Source organism: Anser brachyrhynchus (genome assembly GCF_964034855.1).
Source record: "Anser brachyrhynchus genome assembly, chromosome: 8".
In the NCBI taxonomy this organism is placed as follows: domain Eukaryota; kingdom Metazoa; phylum Chordata; class Aves; order Anseriformes; family Anatidae; genus Anser; species Anser brachyrhynchus.
In genome coordinates this window covers 17,340,207-17,358,003 of record NC_137702.1, presented here as the reverse complement: position 1 = coordinate 17,358,003, position 17,797 = coordinate 17,340,207, and the positions used below count along the sequence as shown (strand labels likewise).

General features: G+C 39.9%; 1 long non-coding RNA gene across 3 annotated transcripts; it reads right to left on the bottom strand.

The window, feature by feature from the left end:
• Positions 1-11: 11 nt before the first annotated feature.
• Positions 12-17,702, bottom strand: LOC308199007. Of its 3 annotated transcripts, XR_013954324.1 has the most exons (7): positions 16,184-17,702; positions 14,813-14,954; positions 10,668-10,748; positions 8,867-8,976; positions 2,237-2,324; positions 933-1,024; positions 12-457 (listed from the first exon to the last, which is right to left on the bottom strand). It is a non-coding gene; the product is annotated as an uncharacterized lncRNA (long non-coding RNA). The 3 variants fall into 3 exon arrangements; XR_013954325.1 differs by having other exon boundaries at positions 15-457; positions 14,813-17,702; XR_013954326.1 differs by lacking the exons at positions 8,867-8,976; positions 10,668-10,748; positions 14,813-14,954; positions 16,184-17,702 and adding an exon at positions 4,935-5,874 and having other exon boundaries at positions 22-457.
• Positions 17,703-17,797: the final 95 nt, after the last annotated feature.

The window sequence follows — 17,797 nt, the reverse complement described above, 5'->3', positions numbered from 1 at the left end:
CCGTGACCAAACGATAAAAAAATCAGCACTGAGGCATTCTGTGGCATTCTAAAATGATTTTATTTTTATATTTTTATTTTTATTTTTTTATTTGTTACTGGAATGGTATAGCAAAATAATCCACTCCCTGCTGATTGGATTTTCAAAGTAAGGCCACAGTTTTAGCATTCAAATTTGGTTTTCTTTAACATTAAATCCCCAATACTAGTTTTTTGGCAGTACCTAAGTCCTGAAGAAAATGAAAAGCTTCAGGTGCTTTTGAAAATATCATCAGGCCTCTGTATTTTTCACATGCTTAAGCAGCAGCCTTTTCTGTTGGAAGAGACACAGGGGTTAGTCTCTTCACCCCAGCATCTCTCGATGAAGAGATGTAGAAAACAGTGGGGCTTTTCTGTCTCATTCATCATCTGGGCAGAAATTCTGCTTCTTTAGACAGGTATTGGGCCATGATTGTGTGCTGCAGTTAGAGAAATAGAGAGAGATGAATACAGAGACACATACAGATCTACTCTACAGCCTGATCGGGAAACAGGATGTGAAGGGGGAGCATTTGTACAATGAAACTTTTTTTTCTGCAGGCTTTAAACTTCCACATTACAAAACAGACACTGAAAATGATATATAAGTATGGGTAGTACGCATTCATAGGTGATCAGATCAGAACCAGGGATTTTCTCCATACAGGGGATGACACGTAAGTGGGGTGGTGAATGAAAGTGGAGAAACAGCTGCGTGTGTAACGGGAGTCAGCCTGTGCCAGGCTGGGGTGCTCAGGCATCACTTTGAGAAAAGGTGGCTGAGACCTCTTCCCTGCAAGCTCTCCATCCCACAGATCACAAACCAAGAGGCTCATCCACTCTTCTGTAGCCACTTATGTTCAAGGACTCACGTTATTTCTATATCATATAAACTAACGTAGAGTAAGAAATTACCTGGTTACGTATCTCGCTGTTCTCTCTGGTTTGAGCTGATAATCAAGGGTAGGCACACCACTTCCACGCAGCAGCTGTAGGATTAGTATTTGCTGTTGAGAGATACAAAACTGGTAAAATACAACAGCCTAATGCAAAACCTTCTTTTTTGTTTGTGGAGTGACACCCAAAGATTTCAAGGGGATTTTGCTCAACCTCAGAGCACCAGATTTTCCAAAGATATTTAGATGTCTAATGGGATTTTCAAAAGTACCTTAATAGATTAGGCATCTAGTTGCCCTGAGATTTATGCACCTCATTTTTTTTCATCAGATCTTCATTTGAAAATGTGATGTCTGGGTGCCAGCTGCATTTCTGGAAATCCAACAATCTTTGCAAATTTGACTGCTAGCAGTTTGCCAGTGAGCACCTAGTATGTCAGTGAGCAAACTGAAGAGCACTAGCTCTGCAGCCTAGTGATTGTGGCTCTCTTTTTGAAGCCTTAAGCATTAATGAAATTTCAGTGCATGAGTATGTCTGACTGACATGGATACAAATAACTGTAAAGACATCAAAAGTAATTCCATGTCCTGTCCATTCCACATTAAGTTTTATGGGAAAAAGAACAGATATTTGTACTCTAAAGAGAAAGAAAAAATCCACTTTAGTTTTTGGCTTTAAAAGTGCAAATTAATTTATTTTTACCTCATCTGGATGTCTGCTTTTATTTTCCATAGTGGCTGAAAACTCTCCATGCATCATTTTTTTTTCTTTTTCTTTTTTTTTTTTTTTTAATTTAAATCCCTCCTTTAAAGTTCTTTGCCCTATACTGCCTCTTCTTCTTCCTGGAAATTTTTACCATGACAAAAGAGGAGCAGGCTGAGTTAGGGTAAGGGATACCGCTTTATTTCACTTGGCCTTTGCATGGACCTACATACTTGCTTCTGATTTGCAAGGTTGCTGCTTTCATCTGGGCAGAAAGTGGTTGCTAAGCAGCAGCATTGCTTTTGAAAAGGCAGACCCAGGGCCTGATCCTGCACCAACTCGTACATGTGCTTATTCACAGGCTTGTGCCCAAGGAATGGGAAAAAAGTAGCTTATGCATACTTCCCGCCTACACACTAATGTATGTCTCTGTACAACTGACACGGGTGTGTACATGCGTGTATATATATGTACCCAGACAGAGAAAAAGAAATGGTGTTTGTGTGATATGCATTTCTGGGTGCATTGGTACAATTTGACTTAAAACCTAGTAGCTGTGCTATTAAATGAATAACTAATTGCCTGTAATTGTGGTGGTGGTATGCAGCAGATCCACTGACTTGTGCTTTCAAACGATCCATCACAAAAGCCTTGCATCAGCTTTTTCTTGTGAGCTTCTTGCCAGACTTCAAACACAGAACTGAAAACCTTTGAAGCAAACAAACGAGGTTCATAACATATACGAGAACTATCGAGTAATATCTCAGCCATTAGTGCATGGTCGTGTCTCTGACATTATTTTTACTAAAAATCACTCATCTGTTGAAATTTATGCAAGTGTGCAAGATGCACAAGTGTAATATCGTTTGGAAATTTCTCTAATTTCCTGAAATTTATGCAAGTGTGCAAGATGCATGACTCAGTAATAGCATTTGGAGATTTCACTCATTAATTCTTCACTGAGTTTTTACATTTGGTCTTGAACACAGCAGTCAGGAAAATTCATGCTGTTATTTTCATCTCATAAAACAGACCAAAAGCCTTAGAGAGATGAGCGCAAATACATGAATTAATTTTAGATGTGCAGGTGAAGTAACTTTACCAAATGTAACCTAAAACACTGGAAAGCCACCATTCCATATAGTACTGAGAACTGGTGTGTTTTTAATCTTCAGGCCGGTTTGTATGCTTTACCTAATTCTCAGTAGTGCCCTTGAGAGGTGAGTCAGGTATCTGGGTGCTTGTGCAGAACTAGGGGAGCCAAAGCATTGCAGTGACTGTGTTAAACAGTGGGTTGGATTGAGCAGAGGTGTCATAAATTCCTTGCTTCGTGAGCCTTGTGGTAAATAGGCTGGACTGCAATCCATAAAATAAACTCATAAAATCCCCAGATCTGGCACAGGCTGCCAGGTGACTTGGGGCAAACCACATAGTTTATCCACATGTTGTTTTCTTTGTGTGTATAATGCACTGCTCTGGCTCAGCGTTGTGGCACAGGGGAGATAGTGTTGTAGCAAACCAGGCGACATACACGTGCCGGACAGCTCTGGATCATTACGGGGCTACACACATGCACGTGTTTAGATAACTGTCTGCAGATCGCCGTGTTCTCTCTTTCCTCCACCAGCATCTGCATTTTTGTGGCAAATCATGCAGTCATGAGTATTAAATGACATGGATGTGAACATTTTAAAGTGTAGTCACGTCTGACAAGGAACAAGGTTTTTCTTTTTTTTTTTTTTTTAAACAGGCTTCTGCCTCACTCTTTCCCTGTTACTTTTATAAGAAACAGGAGACTGTAGAAGACCACAGAATCTCAGAATCACAGAATCATCTAGGTTGGAAGAGACCTCCAAGATCACCTAGTCCAACCTCTGACCTAACACTAACAAGGACTAGATGAACTTAGAGGTCTTTTCCAACCTTAATGATTCTATGATTCTATTCTATGACCGCAGCTTCTTTGTACAACTGGAGAATCTTTCGGCATCAAACAAAGGCTGGGGCCACAGTTTTGTTGAAATGAGCCCCTGTATGCAATCCCATGGACACAGAAGAATGGGATGATATTACTTCAGAAGAGCATGATTAATTTGGAGGTACATGCCAGTAGCACTTAGCTCAGGTTAGATCCCTGGTACAAAAGTTGGAGCAAAATGAAACAAGCTTCAGAAGCAAACACTCTCACATTGTTGTGGTACTAAGGCCAGGTTGTTAAAACTCTGTTTGAAGTACTATAGAAAGAGGACAAGGAAAAGCTAGGGTAAATCATCAGGGGTTGTCTCATTAATCCAGACAGGATTATACAATATACTTCAGTGAGCATTGCAGTATTCCCCTTTATCTGTGTTTATTATTTTTTCAGACTACCCACCTTACTAAGCTTTAATAGTTAATTAACGATATATGAATACATTGCCACTAGAGTGGGACTGTAGCCTAAACTTCTCATATTTTTTCCACTGCTGCTAACATTAATTCACTTTTACAAGGTATTTCAGCAACCAACATTTTAACCAGTCTGATGCTATCTTGGTCCGACATGGTCTAGACTGCTTGCTTATCTAAAATAACTTCAGCAGCGACTCAGTAGCTGTGTTCCACCATTGATTAAATAAGATACCCCTAGTACCTCCAATCTGAATTTTAGATATATGCAATCATATATACTTCTCTCATATTCTATAGCATTGTGTAAATGTCAGGGTTTAAAACGACTTTGCGTTCTTAGCACATGAAAACTTAATGCTTTGGCCAAATCTCCAGTTCTTGAAAGAATTTATTGCTGTTTCTCTTCAATGTCGAAAAGCAAAACTGATTTAAAGTATATTTTTAAAAAGCCAGTGGGAAGTTAAAAAGAGAAGTCATACACATGACTCATGGTCCTGGAAACAGCTGTACTGCTTTTGGTAACAAAGGGCTGTTTTTATGCCTTATGTAACTTCGGCAAAATCAATATGCTGCAAACGTACTGAGCCAGAAAGGAATTTGACCCCAAATTTTAAAAATAATACAAGCTGTCCAATCTTATATCTTTAAAAGAGGGCTCTTGTCTCTCCAAATATCTTACTATCGTTTCCAGAGAAAAGAATGAGTGACGTGTTTGTGGTAGATTGGGTCACTGGGGAACACCACAGATGAGGATGGGTTCAGGGTTAATCACTGCTACATCAGGATTGTTTAAGAACATAAGGCTTGTTGATCAATAAAAAAAAATGACAAAACACCAAGTTGTACCTAGTCTAACTGCAGATATCTTCATAGAGATAAAAAGGGTTATATGGAACCACCAGGCAAATGCATCTGTACAGCACCTACCTTTCTCTGGACTTCAATCTCCAGAGATCTCTGTACAGGGTTCTCAAAACCGCTCATTTCCACACTTCCCAAGTACTCTGAAAATCAGAGCAGGAATGCTGCTTGACTCTCTTAGGCACAGATTCTATCTGATACCAAAAGTGCTGGGTCGTGAACGAATAACTTTTTCTTCAGTATGTATTTCAAATGGTTATCTTTGTACCTGGCTGTATTTTGTTGCCCAGTACCCCTAACAATTTTTAATCTTGTTTTTATTGCTATGGTATTCTGATCAGATTCTATTGAGCACTGTACTAAAAACTAAAGCAAATCCATGTATCTGAGATATATATTTAGCTACCCCAGGCCTACTTATATAAGTGGTATAAGGAATTTCCTTAGACCAGGTTTCTACCTCCAACAGTGACAACAGGAAATGCAAATTCATCCATCAATTTGTCTAATTCCATTTGAGATTTGCACTTACTATTTACCTTCATCACCTCCTGTGGATACCAATTCCAGACATTTGTTACACTCTTTACAAGAAGTACTTTCTTTAGTTTTAACTGCTTCTTACTAGTTTCAACACATGCCCCCTTCTATTGAAGGATTTAGTGACTAGCAGTTCTGTATTCATCTAGCCGCCATTACTTTTTACTCATTTTGCCATACAACGTACAAAACAAATACAACCAGCTGCTTTATGATAAGGCACTGCCTCTGCCTTCTACTGGTCTTCTTAAATATCAGGTCAGTGACACCTAGGGCTACACTGCACGCAGTACTGCTCTCCTCACATTGGATCCCCTTGTGTGCCAGCTGTAGTGGCAAAAGTAGGTGCAAGAAATGCCAGTCAGCTGTCCATACCCCTGCAAACTCTATCTCTGAAATAACTCAGGTTGAAAAACAGAAAAATCTCCCTAAAAAAACTTGTTTCTTGGCCTAGGTAATTTCCTTATCCTACGTTACAGCATGTCCCAGCAAACAATTGCCTTGGCGCAACACAGGGGGGAATAAAAACCACTGGGGTTACTCTTCCCAGTAGCTTATTTCTTCAGCTGGATTTGCAGAACTACAGCAATGTTGGTAACATATAATGAAGGAACACGTTTATCATATTCCGATTTTCTGTTAGAAGCAGATCCAGATCCTTGTGAAAATAACCTCTTCCTTATGAATGGACTCACAGAGATTTCGCGTAGAATACATCCCCTTTGGTCCTTTTTTTCACCCTAATTTGCAGAACCCTATAACTCCATGTCTACTGGAGGTGTGGGCTGATGTGCTTGTCCTATCAAATCTCTCAAAACTGTTCCTTTACTGCTGTTTTCGGATCTGCTCCTGGAGAATAAAAAGACATTCCAAGTAATCCAGTGGGCTGTGCAATAAACTGTTGTAGATTATCTCCACTGCAGGAGAACCTGCAGTCCTGTACAGCAGCAAGAGATGGATCCCTTCATGGAACAGCTCATATTCTTATCCTTTCCCATTCTCCTGAACAGAAAGTGAGTACAGCTGCAGCTGGTATGTCTTCCTCTGTAGCTCATTTTCTGTATTTTATCCATTTGAATCATATATCCACCACCAAACTTATAACCCCAAGATAGTGAAGCACCTATCCAAAAGCTCATGGCGATGCTGTGCCTAACATCACAAAACTTGGAGACAAGTTGCTGTGGGGCAGGCAATCCTACAGGTCTGTTTCTGTCTTCACTTTGTGCCTTGCAACTCCTTTTGGTGGTGTACCAGAGTTGCTGTAGTCCCTGAAATCTGCAGCACACCTGATTCTCATCCAGTATTTCTAGTACCACAGCACTGAGAGGAGGCAAAGGCTAAGTAGGCAGGACTCTGTGCAGAGCTGACTTTCTTCTGCCACATAAACTCAGGACATGTTTTCCATATCTAGGAATAGTTCTCTTGCTGTCTGATCTCCTGTTCCTTTGGATACAGCAGCAGCTGCATGCACAGTGTACCAGTGGTCTGAGATATGAAAGCAAGTGTTTCTGCATCTGTCAGGGGGTTTGTGAAGGAATGGATCTCACTTCACCACTTCACCACCTGCTTCTCTAACCTAAATTCTGGGTAAGGGAGGGAGAAAACAATGAGCTTGGGAGCAAGCAGAGAGCGTTCAGAAGTGAGAGGTGACAAGAAGTTCGACAATAAATGAAGGGTTTTCAGGCAGCAGACCTAGATGTGTGCCTGGGAACGTAAAGGGAGACTGGAGAAAATGACTGGGGACCACGATGAGCTAAACAAGTCCTAAGCTAAGGTGGAGTCAGAACTGGCAAAGTCAAATTCATGAAGAGAGTTAATTTTAGGATGAAGATGAATTGAGTCTGTAGGTGGAGAAGGGTAAAGGAAAGTGATATAAGGACTGCATCTGAAAAAGGAAAAACACCACAAAATGTCAAATAATACCACGTCCATTCCAGTTTGTTGTCTGTTTTTGTTTGTTTGTTTAATGCAGAAATCCTGGAAAGCTTCAGAATGTTTCTTTCTTTCCCTCCTCCCCCAGCCTTTTTGCTACGATCCTGCTGTTACCAGGATTCTTTCACCAAACATACACTTTCCCAGTCCCAATGTTTTATTTTTCAAAGTGGTGGCTAGGAATACTGCACAATACCTGCAGGTAGCCAGTTATTTTGGCCATCAGCCTTCACTGATGACTTTAAAAAAATCTCAGGTTTTTAATCTTAGCCAAACTGATTTCTGGGTATTTCCTCCTTAAGATCAGGCTGAGTTATTCAGATTTTAAGGTGGTGCTCTTCTGGTTATAGTTACACAGAAGAGAAAAAGAAGCATGCATGCATGAGTCATTTGCTTTATTCTTCTTCACAACAGAACAATAGTTGTATGGTGAAGGTGTTGATAGAGGAATTGGGTAATCTGAATTTAATTCATAATTTTGCTATGTAATTCCCTTGTGATTTAAACCAATGGCTTAGCTTTGTTAAGCCTCAGTTGCTTAAAATGTAAAATGAGTCTATAAATCTGAGTCATTTTGAGACTACAGTCATTAATCATGGTTATGGGATCAGAAACTACAGTGGGGAAAACTTTAAGAAAAGTAACTGTGGTTACTGTATAAAATATAATATACTATACAGTATAGTAGAATTCCAAGTAATGACAGGGCATAATCCTGATCAGCTCATAAAAAGGGAACGATTACAAAACTGAAAGAGATCGAACTTTCACTTAAAGATTTGAAATGTGTTTTCCTTCTATACATTGTGGCTGCAACTTATAGTTACGCCACTTCCCTTTTCCTATCAAGCACATTTTCACATCTCATTCTTGCTGTCATTTGTAAGCGAAAGGAAAAGACATCCCATAAAAGTACTACAACAGTAAAGCCACTGGATATCTTTAACAGAGAATTTGTAATATATCACTTTGCTTTTTGCCAAGTGACATAAAAGAAGACAATGAAAATTTCTGAAGAACATTCAGAAGACAGACCATAAATGAACAAGACAAAACAAGAGAAATGAACAAGAGACAAAAATTAATAGATGAAGATACATGATCTTCATTAACTTCTTTGGAGAAAAACAAGAGAACATTCTCAGTTTCTCTTTGGAATTCAGGCCCCAACCATACAAAGTGAAAATGTCTCTGTGGACTGATATAAAATGAGCATCTGCCTTGTTTGCTGTAGTGACCACTAGAATTCACAAAGGCTGAATACACACTGTATATTTTGGAGAGGCTGTATGTTATGTTTGGTCTCCATGCATTATCTGAAGACTGCTGGTAGAAAAACACTAATAACTTTCTCTCCTTTTCCTAAATATATATCTTTTCCTTTCTAATATTAGATACTTACAAGATAATTAAAAATGTAAATCATGCTGCAATTACTTTAGTAAATTGGCTAAAATCAATGTGTAAGACTGATCGGATGGGTGAAGTAAGTGTTACTAAAGTCTATTATTTCACGCAATTACCCAAGAGGCCAGTTCTTGGTCCGGCAGAGTTCAAAGGTAAACATGCTTTCAGCTATCACAGGAGTAGAAACTTGACGTTGCCAGGCTGGGATGGCTGATGAGCTTTAAAGCTGGAACAAGATATACATAGCTATCACACATCAATAATTATCTTGGCACCAGACACATTTTTATACCATCACATTGCAAACACTTAATCTTAGGTATGATAATAACATAACAGTCCTTAACATGAAGGTCATAATGTGGTATTTCTTCTTAATAAAGACTGAATTAATTAAATTCCTCTCCTGAGCATGCTGGTATGCTAATATACAACACCTAAGAACAGCAGTATGTCATATATAAATGTACTTATATATTTATATAAAATTATATATTTAAAGAAATAAACTGATCATTTCACTGCAATGTGTTTGGCCAGGTAACAACACTACAAATACTCCAGTGAAACATGAGGCAGCCTGTAGCAGTTACCATTCTCTGTGATGAAAGGACATTGCCAAAAAGTGAGATGTATGACCTTATAATGGAATTTGCAGTCCTCAGTAGAGCAGATATACATGACACGGAGTGTTGCATTTAGTTCACTCCCATTGGCAGCCAGCATGCTGGAATTTTAAATTTCTGCAACCTTTTTGTCTTCTCTCAAGTCTGTGCTGTAATGCATCTTTTTGGAGGGACACTGGTGCTGCAGGACAATTGTTTTTTTGCTCCAGACATGTGCCTTTACACATGTGCTGCTCTATCTTCCATAAACCTTTAAGAACTACTCCTATTTACATTTGTGTGCAAGCCTTCAAAGTACATGGTATTTTCATTACACATTTTTTCTGTGACTGCATTACATAGTGTTGGCAACATAAAGTTGCTTCTGTGCATGAACTGATCCTTGATTAAATCAATATGTGGGTAAACTAAATGTAAAATCAGCCTGCTTTCTTCCCGTTTACTTGTATTTAAATTAACAGCTCTCACTAAGGAGAAACTTGGAGCTACCAGTGTCCTTTAATTTTAATGGTGACAGTTTCCTTAGGTATTATCAGGTCACACTACAGACATTAAATATGAACATCTCCCGTTAAAATTGTGAGATATATCCTCATACTAGCATTGCAATCAGAAGCTACCAGCCTAATATTAAAAAAATCAGAACTGAGAATAGCAACCTTCACGGTTTTGAAAAGGAAGTATGTAAGCAGAAGGAGCCTCAGGTGCCTCAGTTATCCTTTTAGCCCAACCACTGAAGAGATTCCTACTGCAATAAATACAATGACATCCTTATAGCACCAAGTTTTTGTAGCTTTCCTTACACGTCCCCTGTCTGCCATATCCTTCAAGATGAGCCCTGGCCTCTTCCAAGCTCCTGAGAAAGAACAGAGCTGCTAAAGAAACAGGGAGTTACCACCTCTGCAGAGCAGATGAGATCCAGGCAGCAAAGATCCAGCCCCCACACAGATCTCAGGAGGGAACCCTTCAGTTGATATGCTGGAATTAACAATGCTATAATCAAGGCTATGCTGGAAGTGGTTCGGTACAGCTCAGTACAACCAGCTGTGAAAATCACAGGCAGTTCTCCAACCTCCTCTTAAAAATCATTTCCATCATTTGCCTTCTGCTGCATCTCCCTCTCATTGCTCCCTCCCAGGAATTTTGGGTCATCCCTAGCATGAAGCACTATGCATCTGACAAATGCCATGCCCCGCGCTTGCAGAAGTCCCACAAAACTCCTGATTAGTGGAGACTGCCCCAATCTTCATTTTCTTGCATTCTCTCTAGATTCAGGAGTTGGGCAACCTACTCTTTTTAGTGTTGCCAGTTGCACAGATTCCTTTTGTGATCTCACACAAATCAGACAGTTCTCTTCAAGGAGTCTACTCATCTGTGAAGAAAAAAAAAAGCAGAGAATAAATATAAAATAATTATCTTCTCCAATGCATTTCTATGCTGCTGAATTAATTTACATACCATTCTGAGGTCTTCAAACAGAAAGCATTCCAGAATTGCAAAGTATCAGGACTCATGAAAGAGATCATTCCAACAGATACTCTGCTGGCTAAACTCTACCTTTGGTTCAAAGACAGCTCATTTCTGTGAAAGCATTGCTCAGGCATATTGAAATCCACAATATAGTGCAGTTGTAGCAGTCATCAATGTTTTTGGAAAACCATACCAGTAAAAGAGACATTTCACAAATGTTAAATGAACAAACAAACAAACAAACAAAAACCACGTTTTATGAACTCCCGACATGGATGAAGTCAAAGCGGATCTAAGTCTATGTATAAGAGAGTTATTTTTTCAGATACTACCAAGCTGCAGCATAATACAGCATGAAGACACAGTTCTAATAACTGTGTTCTTTGTATTCCACAGAGGGAATAAATTATGAGTTTTTAGGTTTAATTCATTGCTATTGATCAAGAAACAATATAGCTCATCTTTGGCTTGTTCCTGTGCACATCTGAAAAACAGCCTGAAAGGAGGCTCTCTCATTAACCTTTTGCTTTCCTCTTAGGATGATCTACAATGAGAATAGCTTTCCTTTTGCAGGTCTAAAATGATATTTATATTTTTCTTCTTTTTTGAAATGAAATCTCTCAGAGCATTACTGTGGCTAATGCATATAAGCCAAGTTAAACTTTAGAAATAATGCTACTCTTCTACTTGTGCAGAGATTATATATGCATAGTCTGGGTTTTAAATCAATTCTATTCACATTAGCTTTAGAAGTTAGCACTATGTTAAAAAAATAAATAAATAAAGGCAATAGGTTCTTCTTCAAGATTGTAGAAACACTGAAAAAGGAGCTTTGCTTGAAAAAAAGCACCAAAATGGGAGCGTTAGACCTACTAGTACAAATCTTTGCTCACTGCTGCCTGGAACAGTTGCTGAGCTTAATTAACAGTTCCTTAATGGAGGAGGATGCTTAATTCTCTTTTATCTTACGAGAAAAGCAGATAAAATGACCTGATTATTTGTGAACTTACAGCCTTTGTGTTATTTTAAAAGCCAGCCCGAGATGGCGATGATGGACAGTGTATTCCTCACAACCATTGGAATGAAAATAATCTAGATACCTTAAAGGAGGCTGTAGCAAGGTGGGGGTTGGTCTGTTCTCCCACGTGCCTGGTGACAGGACGAGGGAGAATGGGCTAAAGTTGCACCAGGGGAGGTTTAGGTTGGATATTAGGAAAAACTTCTTTACTGAAAGGGTTGTTAGGCATTGGAATGGGCTGCCCAGGGAAGTGGTTGAGTCACCATCCCTGGAGGTCTTTAAAAGATGTTTAGATGTAGAACTTAGTGATATGGTTTAGTGGAGGACTTGTTCGTGTTAGGTCAGAGGTTGGACTAGGTGATCTTGGAGGTCTCTTCCAACCTAGATAATTCTGTGATTCTGTGATTCTGCAATCTGTCTGGAAGCCCAGTCCTCAGCACAGGAATGATCTCCCAATCTGTTAAGAGGGTGCTATGCCTGCTACCAAAGTTGTATGCTAGTGCTTCTAATTACAGTCATCAGTTAAAGACCAGATTAGGGATGTAAAATTCTGCAGAAGTGCACGTGACACCACTGGCAAGAAGCAGCCTTTTCTAGCTGCCGTGCCCTAATGGGATTCACCAGTTCTTGGCACAAGAGGCAGCTGCCGGATTTGCACGTCTCACTTTCTTTTGCCTGTGTGATCTCACAATAATGTAACTTTTCATCTGGTTAGAGGCAATTCGGTGCTTCTTTGTTTGTTTTCCAGAGATTTCCAAATGCTACTATCCTAATGCTTGAAGAAATTTGCATAGTTGAAGATTTCTGATTTCTTTTTTAGATATTTTTCATTAGATCCCTGACTGAAAGTAATGATGTAGTTTATGTGGTGGGAAAAAAAAAAAAAAAAGAGAGTGAGAGAGAAGGAAAAAGCTAATTGGGAGCTACCATGCTGCAGTACAGCCAACAAACATATTTTGTGAAAGCAACACGAAGAACAAATAGTACAAAGCTCTTACTTGCATGCACAGTCAGAAGCTGGCAGAAAGTTTAAGGGTCATGAAGGCAAACAATTTAAGAGCAAACAGTTTTACAGCCTTTTATTGTAACACTCTGAACAGGATGTTTCTGCCAAAGAAACTATTGTCCTTATGGAACCAAGAAAGACGTACAGGTATATGGAACAAGTCATCATTTTTATAATGAACAAGTACAATATATTTGCAAATATCATTGCCCAGCAACCATAAATTAGTATAGCTTGAAATCAGGAAAGAGTTCAGGAAATGTTATTGGTTCATTTTAACCAATAACAAAATTCCATGTTCTACAGGAAAGCCATAAACTGGAGATTTTTTCTTTAAAGGAGGATTCCTGATCCAGCTCTTGAGAAGCTCTTGAACATGCATAGTCCAAAGGACTGAACTTAAAGCAAGTCTCCCTTATGTGTCTCACCACATTTGCTGGGGAATCAGATTTCAGTATCAAATTTTGATTTGTTTCCCCAGACAGCAATGGCATAGCAGATACTGCTTTGTGAACACTATTACGCAGTTTACATATGCAAATCCAGTCTTTCAGATTGGCGCTACACCTTAGTTAAATACCATTAAAAATGTTGCAGGCCAAATAAAGATGACTTGTAACATAAATAAAGGTGGTATCTCCGTGCACTGAATGGATACACTGACAGTCACCAGGTAAGAATTGTCTTGAAAGAGCTATAAGAGCTATACTTTTTCAAAAATTGTAGCTATTTTCTCTATGCAAGATACATCTGCAGATTGGCGCTCCCATGATGCTTCATGATAAAAGCTGTGTTTCTGAGACTGCAGGAATGATCCTTCAAGGACGGGTAGGTAGATGAAGCTATTTTTTTTTAAGACACTAACTAGTGGCTCTGTCAGAATCCTGTGCACGTTTCTTATTGGCTTAATCCAATGTAATTAATTAAAAATAATTCAGTTTATTTAATGTAAATTGGATGAGACACAATTTATAATCTTGGTGTGGAGGAATCATAGAATCATTCAGGTTGGAAAAGACCTCTAAGATCCTCTAGTCCAGCCTTTAACCTAGTACTGGCAAGTCCACCACTAAACCATGTTACTAAGATCTACATCTACACATTTCTTGAAGAGAGTCTCTGGTTTTCCATCCAAGACAAAACTATTTGAAATCAAGGAAGTTCATTGTGGTGTCTCCTAAAATTAAGGAACAAAGTTGTTTACGCCCCTTAGGAAAGATGAACAGAGACTTGATAGAAAACTGGCATTTAAAATGTAAGGACACAGTTATTAACACTATTCTTCCATACTGTGTCTAAATTTCTGATAATCTTTGCTCCTAAGTAAAGAATTCATCCAAGATTATCATGTTTTGCCTAAGAATAAATAAGGAAAGGAAATGAACTGCACTTCTCAGAGTAGCTGTTATCAGACAGACAGGTGGCAAACGACGTGCCAGAATTTACAGGAAACAGTCCAACACAGACCATTAATTCCAACACAGCCTCTACACCCCAAACACCATTAAAGATGTCACTGTTAAGGATTCTAAGAGCCAAGACACCAACAAAACATGTTCTACACAAGGATTTCTACAACTATAATGAATTGCTGAAAATCCTTCCAAAATGTAGCAGGGAAAACTTATGGAACAGTAAATTGGTATACATAATAATGTGAGAGAACACGAGAGACCTTTAATTGCAATACCTATCTATCTCTATTTTAAATATATATAGATATTAAGTGAGGTTTCACTAGATTTTATTCAGCTTAACAAAACATTCTGTTCATTCATAAAAGCTATTTGTATTTTTAAAGGAAGACAACTTAAATATCATGGACCTGACCTTGGTAATGTGCCTCACTAAGGCTGTGTATGTCACTGAGCTATACTAGTATGTGTCAAAAAAGAAAAGCTCCATGATGCTAGATTTAAAGATATATTGTTCAGTTGCTTACCTGAAAACAGGATTTGTTGTTACTTCTAGGACTTAAGTATTTTTTCTTCATTTTCTCCATTTTTAATGCAGCAATCCAAGCCACATATTTTGCTCTCACCAAATGAAATATTTTCACGTGTCAGGTGGTCTTTGTGACTAAGCTGTGGAGGAAACAGAGTTTAATGTTATGACAATAAGCCTTCCTGGTACCACAAATTTACAAATTCAGCCTCCACAAGCATAACTTTAGTCTTTTTTTTTTCTTCTTGAAATACAGTGTTATTAAAGACACGGTATTGTTAAAGAAGAGTTCTCAACATCTTAATATCACTGTTACAGCACAGGACAGCTGTCAAAGTAGGAGCTCTAGGACTCTAATGAACATCACCATCGATGCTGCTCTGATGTTTGCACCTGTGCTAACTAGTTCTTCCGCTTCAGCTCCCAGTAACTTAATTGTCTGGTATCAACTTGATCCCACCAGCCCCTTTCAATAAAGTGTTCTTTATGAATCAACCAACCTCGCTTAGAAAACAAAAAATTGCAGTCACAGCTTTCTGCATTCTACTCGTTGACATGCTTCAAGAACTAAGCAATACTGCCTACTTGCCTCTTCTGTTCCACCGAGCAGATTTTTCCCATCCAGAGACCTCATCTAGACAGAGTGATCTCCTGACGTTCAGTGCTTGCCAGTGGCCAAGTTTTGACTACCAGTTTTTAACGTGTATCATCCACAGTTCAGTAACATGGGGAATGGTGCAGCTGCTATCTGAGCTTGGTCATTTAAATTATTAGATATTTATGTAAAGCTGCTCAAGATCTCAAGATACACTTTTGGCTAAGCCATTGGGCAGCCTAGGTGAAACTCAAGCAGAAAATGTACTCATATGTGCGATGTTAAATCTACTGTTGGATTGTTATATATGAAAGAACAAACAAAGCAAGAGAGTAATACCTGAGTATTTCTGAGAGATCTTGCTTTCTTGAGCAAAAGTGACAGCTGAGGAGAGCACACTTGTATCTCACTTTCACTGCTCTCTCTTATAAAAAGAGTGATACTTGTGTCTAACATTTAGCGTAAGTTTCATAGAGACAGATACCAGAGTATTTAGCAAATTTAAATAAACTTATTTGCATGTTACAGAAGGCTTTTCCATCATCACAGGAAACAGTCATGTATCAGCTGTAACAATGGTGTTTTAATAATGTATACTGATTTCATGTGAATCACAAAGCAAGAAGCACCTTTCTGGGGTTGTGAGTTTGGGTGATCATAATGCAACTGGTCCCAAGAAGACAATGCCCGAGATCAGAGTCTAGCCAGTCTCAAAAAGCACAAACATGTTCCTTTGCCACAAGTATCTATGTGAAAAGAACTGGAAATACCCACCTGTTAACTGTGCTGTAAAGAAGATGCTATGCTTGCTCTTTGACATCACTAAGAGTAGCTGATAATGAAAATTAATGGTGATTCATAAAGACGTGTCCTTTCCTAAGAATACTGTAACAGCAGCTTGAGTAATACCGAGATTTACTTAATTAAGGAACATCCCCAGAACTGTTTCATTTGATCACAGTACTTGTGCCTTGTCTTCACCTCCCTCTCCTTCCCAGCTTTACCACAACTGCCTTTGATTAGCATGTCCTTAATAAGCTTCCTTCAAAAAGAAAACGAAGAGTGGGAAGGTAGGCACTGAGGTGTGGCTAGTAATTTAAAAATTGAAAGGAGCAGGGACTGGAAATATATCAGAGAGAGGTGAGAAGCCAAGACAGTTCTGTTTGCTGCAGGCAGCATGAGAATCTGGAAAGAGGGCCCAGCATGGGTGCTGCGTTACCACACACAGTTCCAGAGAGTGGTTAGATATGTACCCCTGAGCACTGTACCTGTGGCTTAATGCCTCTGTTCACCTCTCATTAGACAAGACAATTACTTTCAGCACACTGAAGCGCTTTCTTCTTGTAACCTCATAACCATCCAACTCCAGTGTTTCAAAATATGCTTTTCTACTGAGACTCTTGAAGAATATTAGGTAAATGGGGAAATATTATCATATATGTCTTATATATTTGACAGCTTAGATTCTGAAGTTGCATCTAACATAACCTCCTATAAATTCCCTAGTTTCTGAACAAAGTGGCCTCAGAATCACGAGAAAGTACAGGGGGAAATAGTGTGGGGAAGCCTGGAAGCCATACCACTGCCTTCCAGGTGACCTTGATGCTTTAAATTAGGAAATAAGCAAGGAACCTCAGACTTCATCCAACTACATGTTTTATTTATTATGATATTGCAGTAGCACTCAGGGCTCCAGCCATGAATCAGAAACCCATTACGCTATCTCCCATGCAAACACATAATAAACAGACAAGACTTCAAACACCCCTCATTTATCAGCAGCGATGTTTGAAAACTCCTTTGCCTAGGAAGATATGATTTATCTCGAAAAGCAGGGGCATATTTCACATTCGGATGGGAAAACGCCTTTATCCGAGCGGCTCACAGAGGCTGAGGCCAGAGCCGGCTGCCACACAGGGCAGGCTGCCACGGGGAGCGTCCGGCACTCCGCCAGCTGCCCTCGGGTTATGCCTGTCCACGTATCTGGCTGTCCTCAGCTACAGGCCCAGGTGAAGGGAGGCCACCATAGCTGGGGAGGAAAGGCGTGACTAGGTGTGAGAAACAAAATCATCGAGCTGGGCGTGCTTGAGCTAAGAGCTACCAGTAAGGGCGCGAGGGCATCCGCTCAGACACGGCCCAGGGCCAGCCTCTGCCTTCTCTCACGCCGCCGCCTCCTTCCCCTTGCCCTGCGTGCCCGGCGCTCTCCCAGGCCCGGGGGCGCTTGGCCGGGGGAAGGCCTCCCGCCTCCCGCCTCCCCTCACGGCCCGCCGGCCGCCACCGGCTCCCGCTCCCCTCGGGCGGCGGCAGCGCCCCCGTCCTCCCGCCGGCCACCTCGCCCTAACCCCCTCGGGAGGCTGGGAAGGACGGAGGGATGGAGGGCAGGAAGGA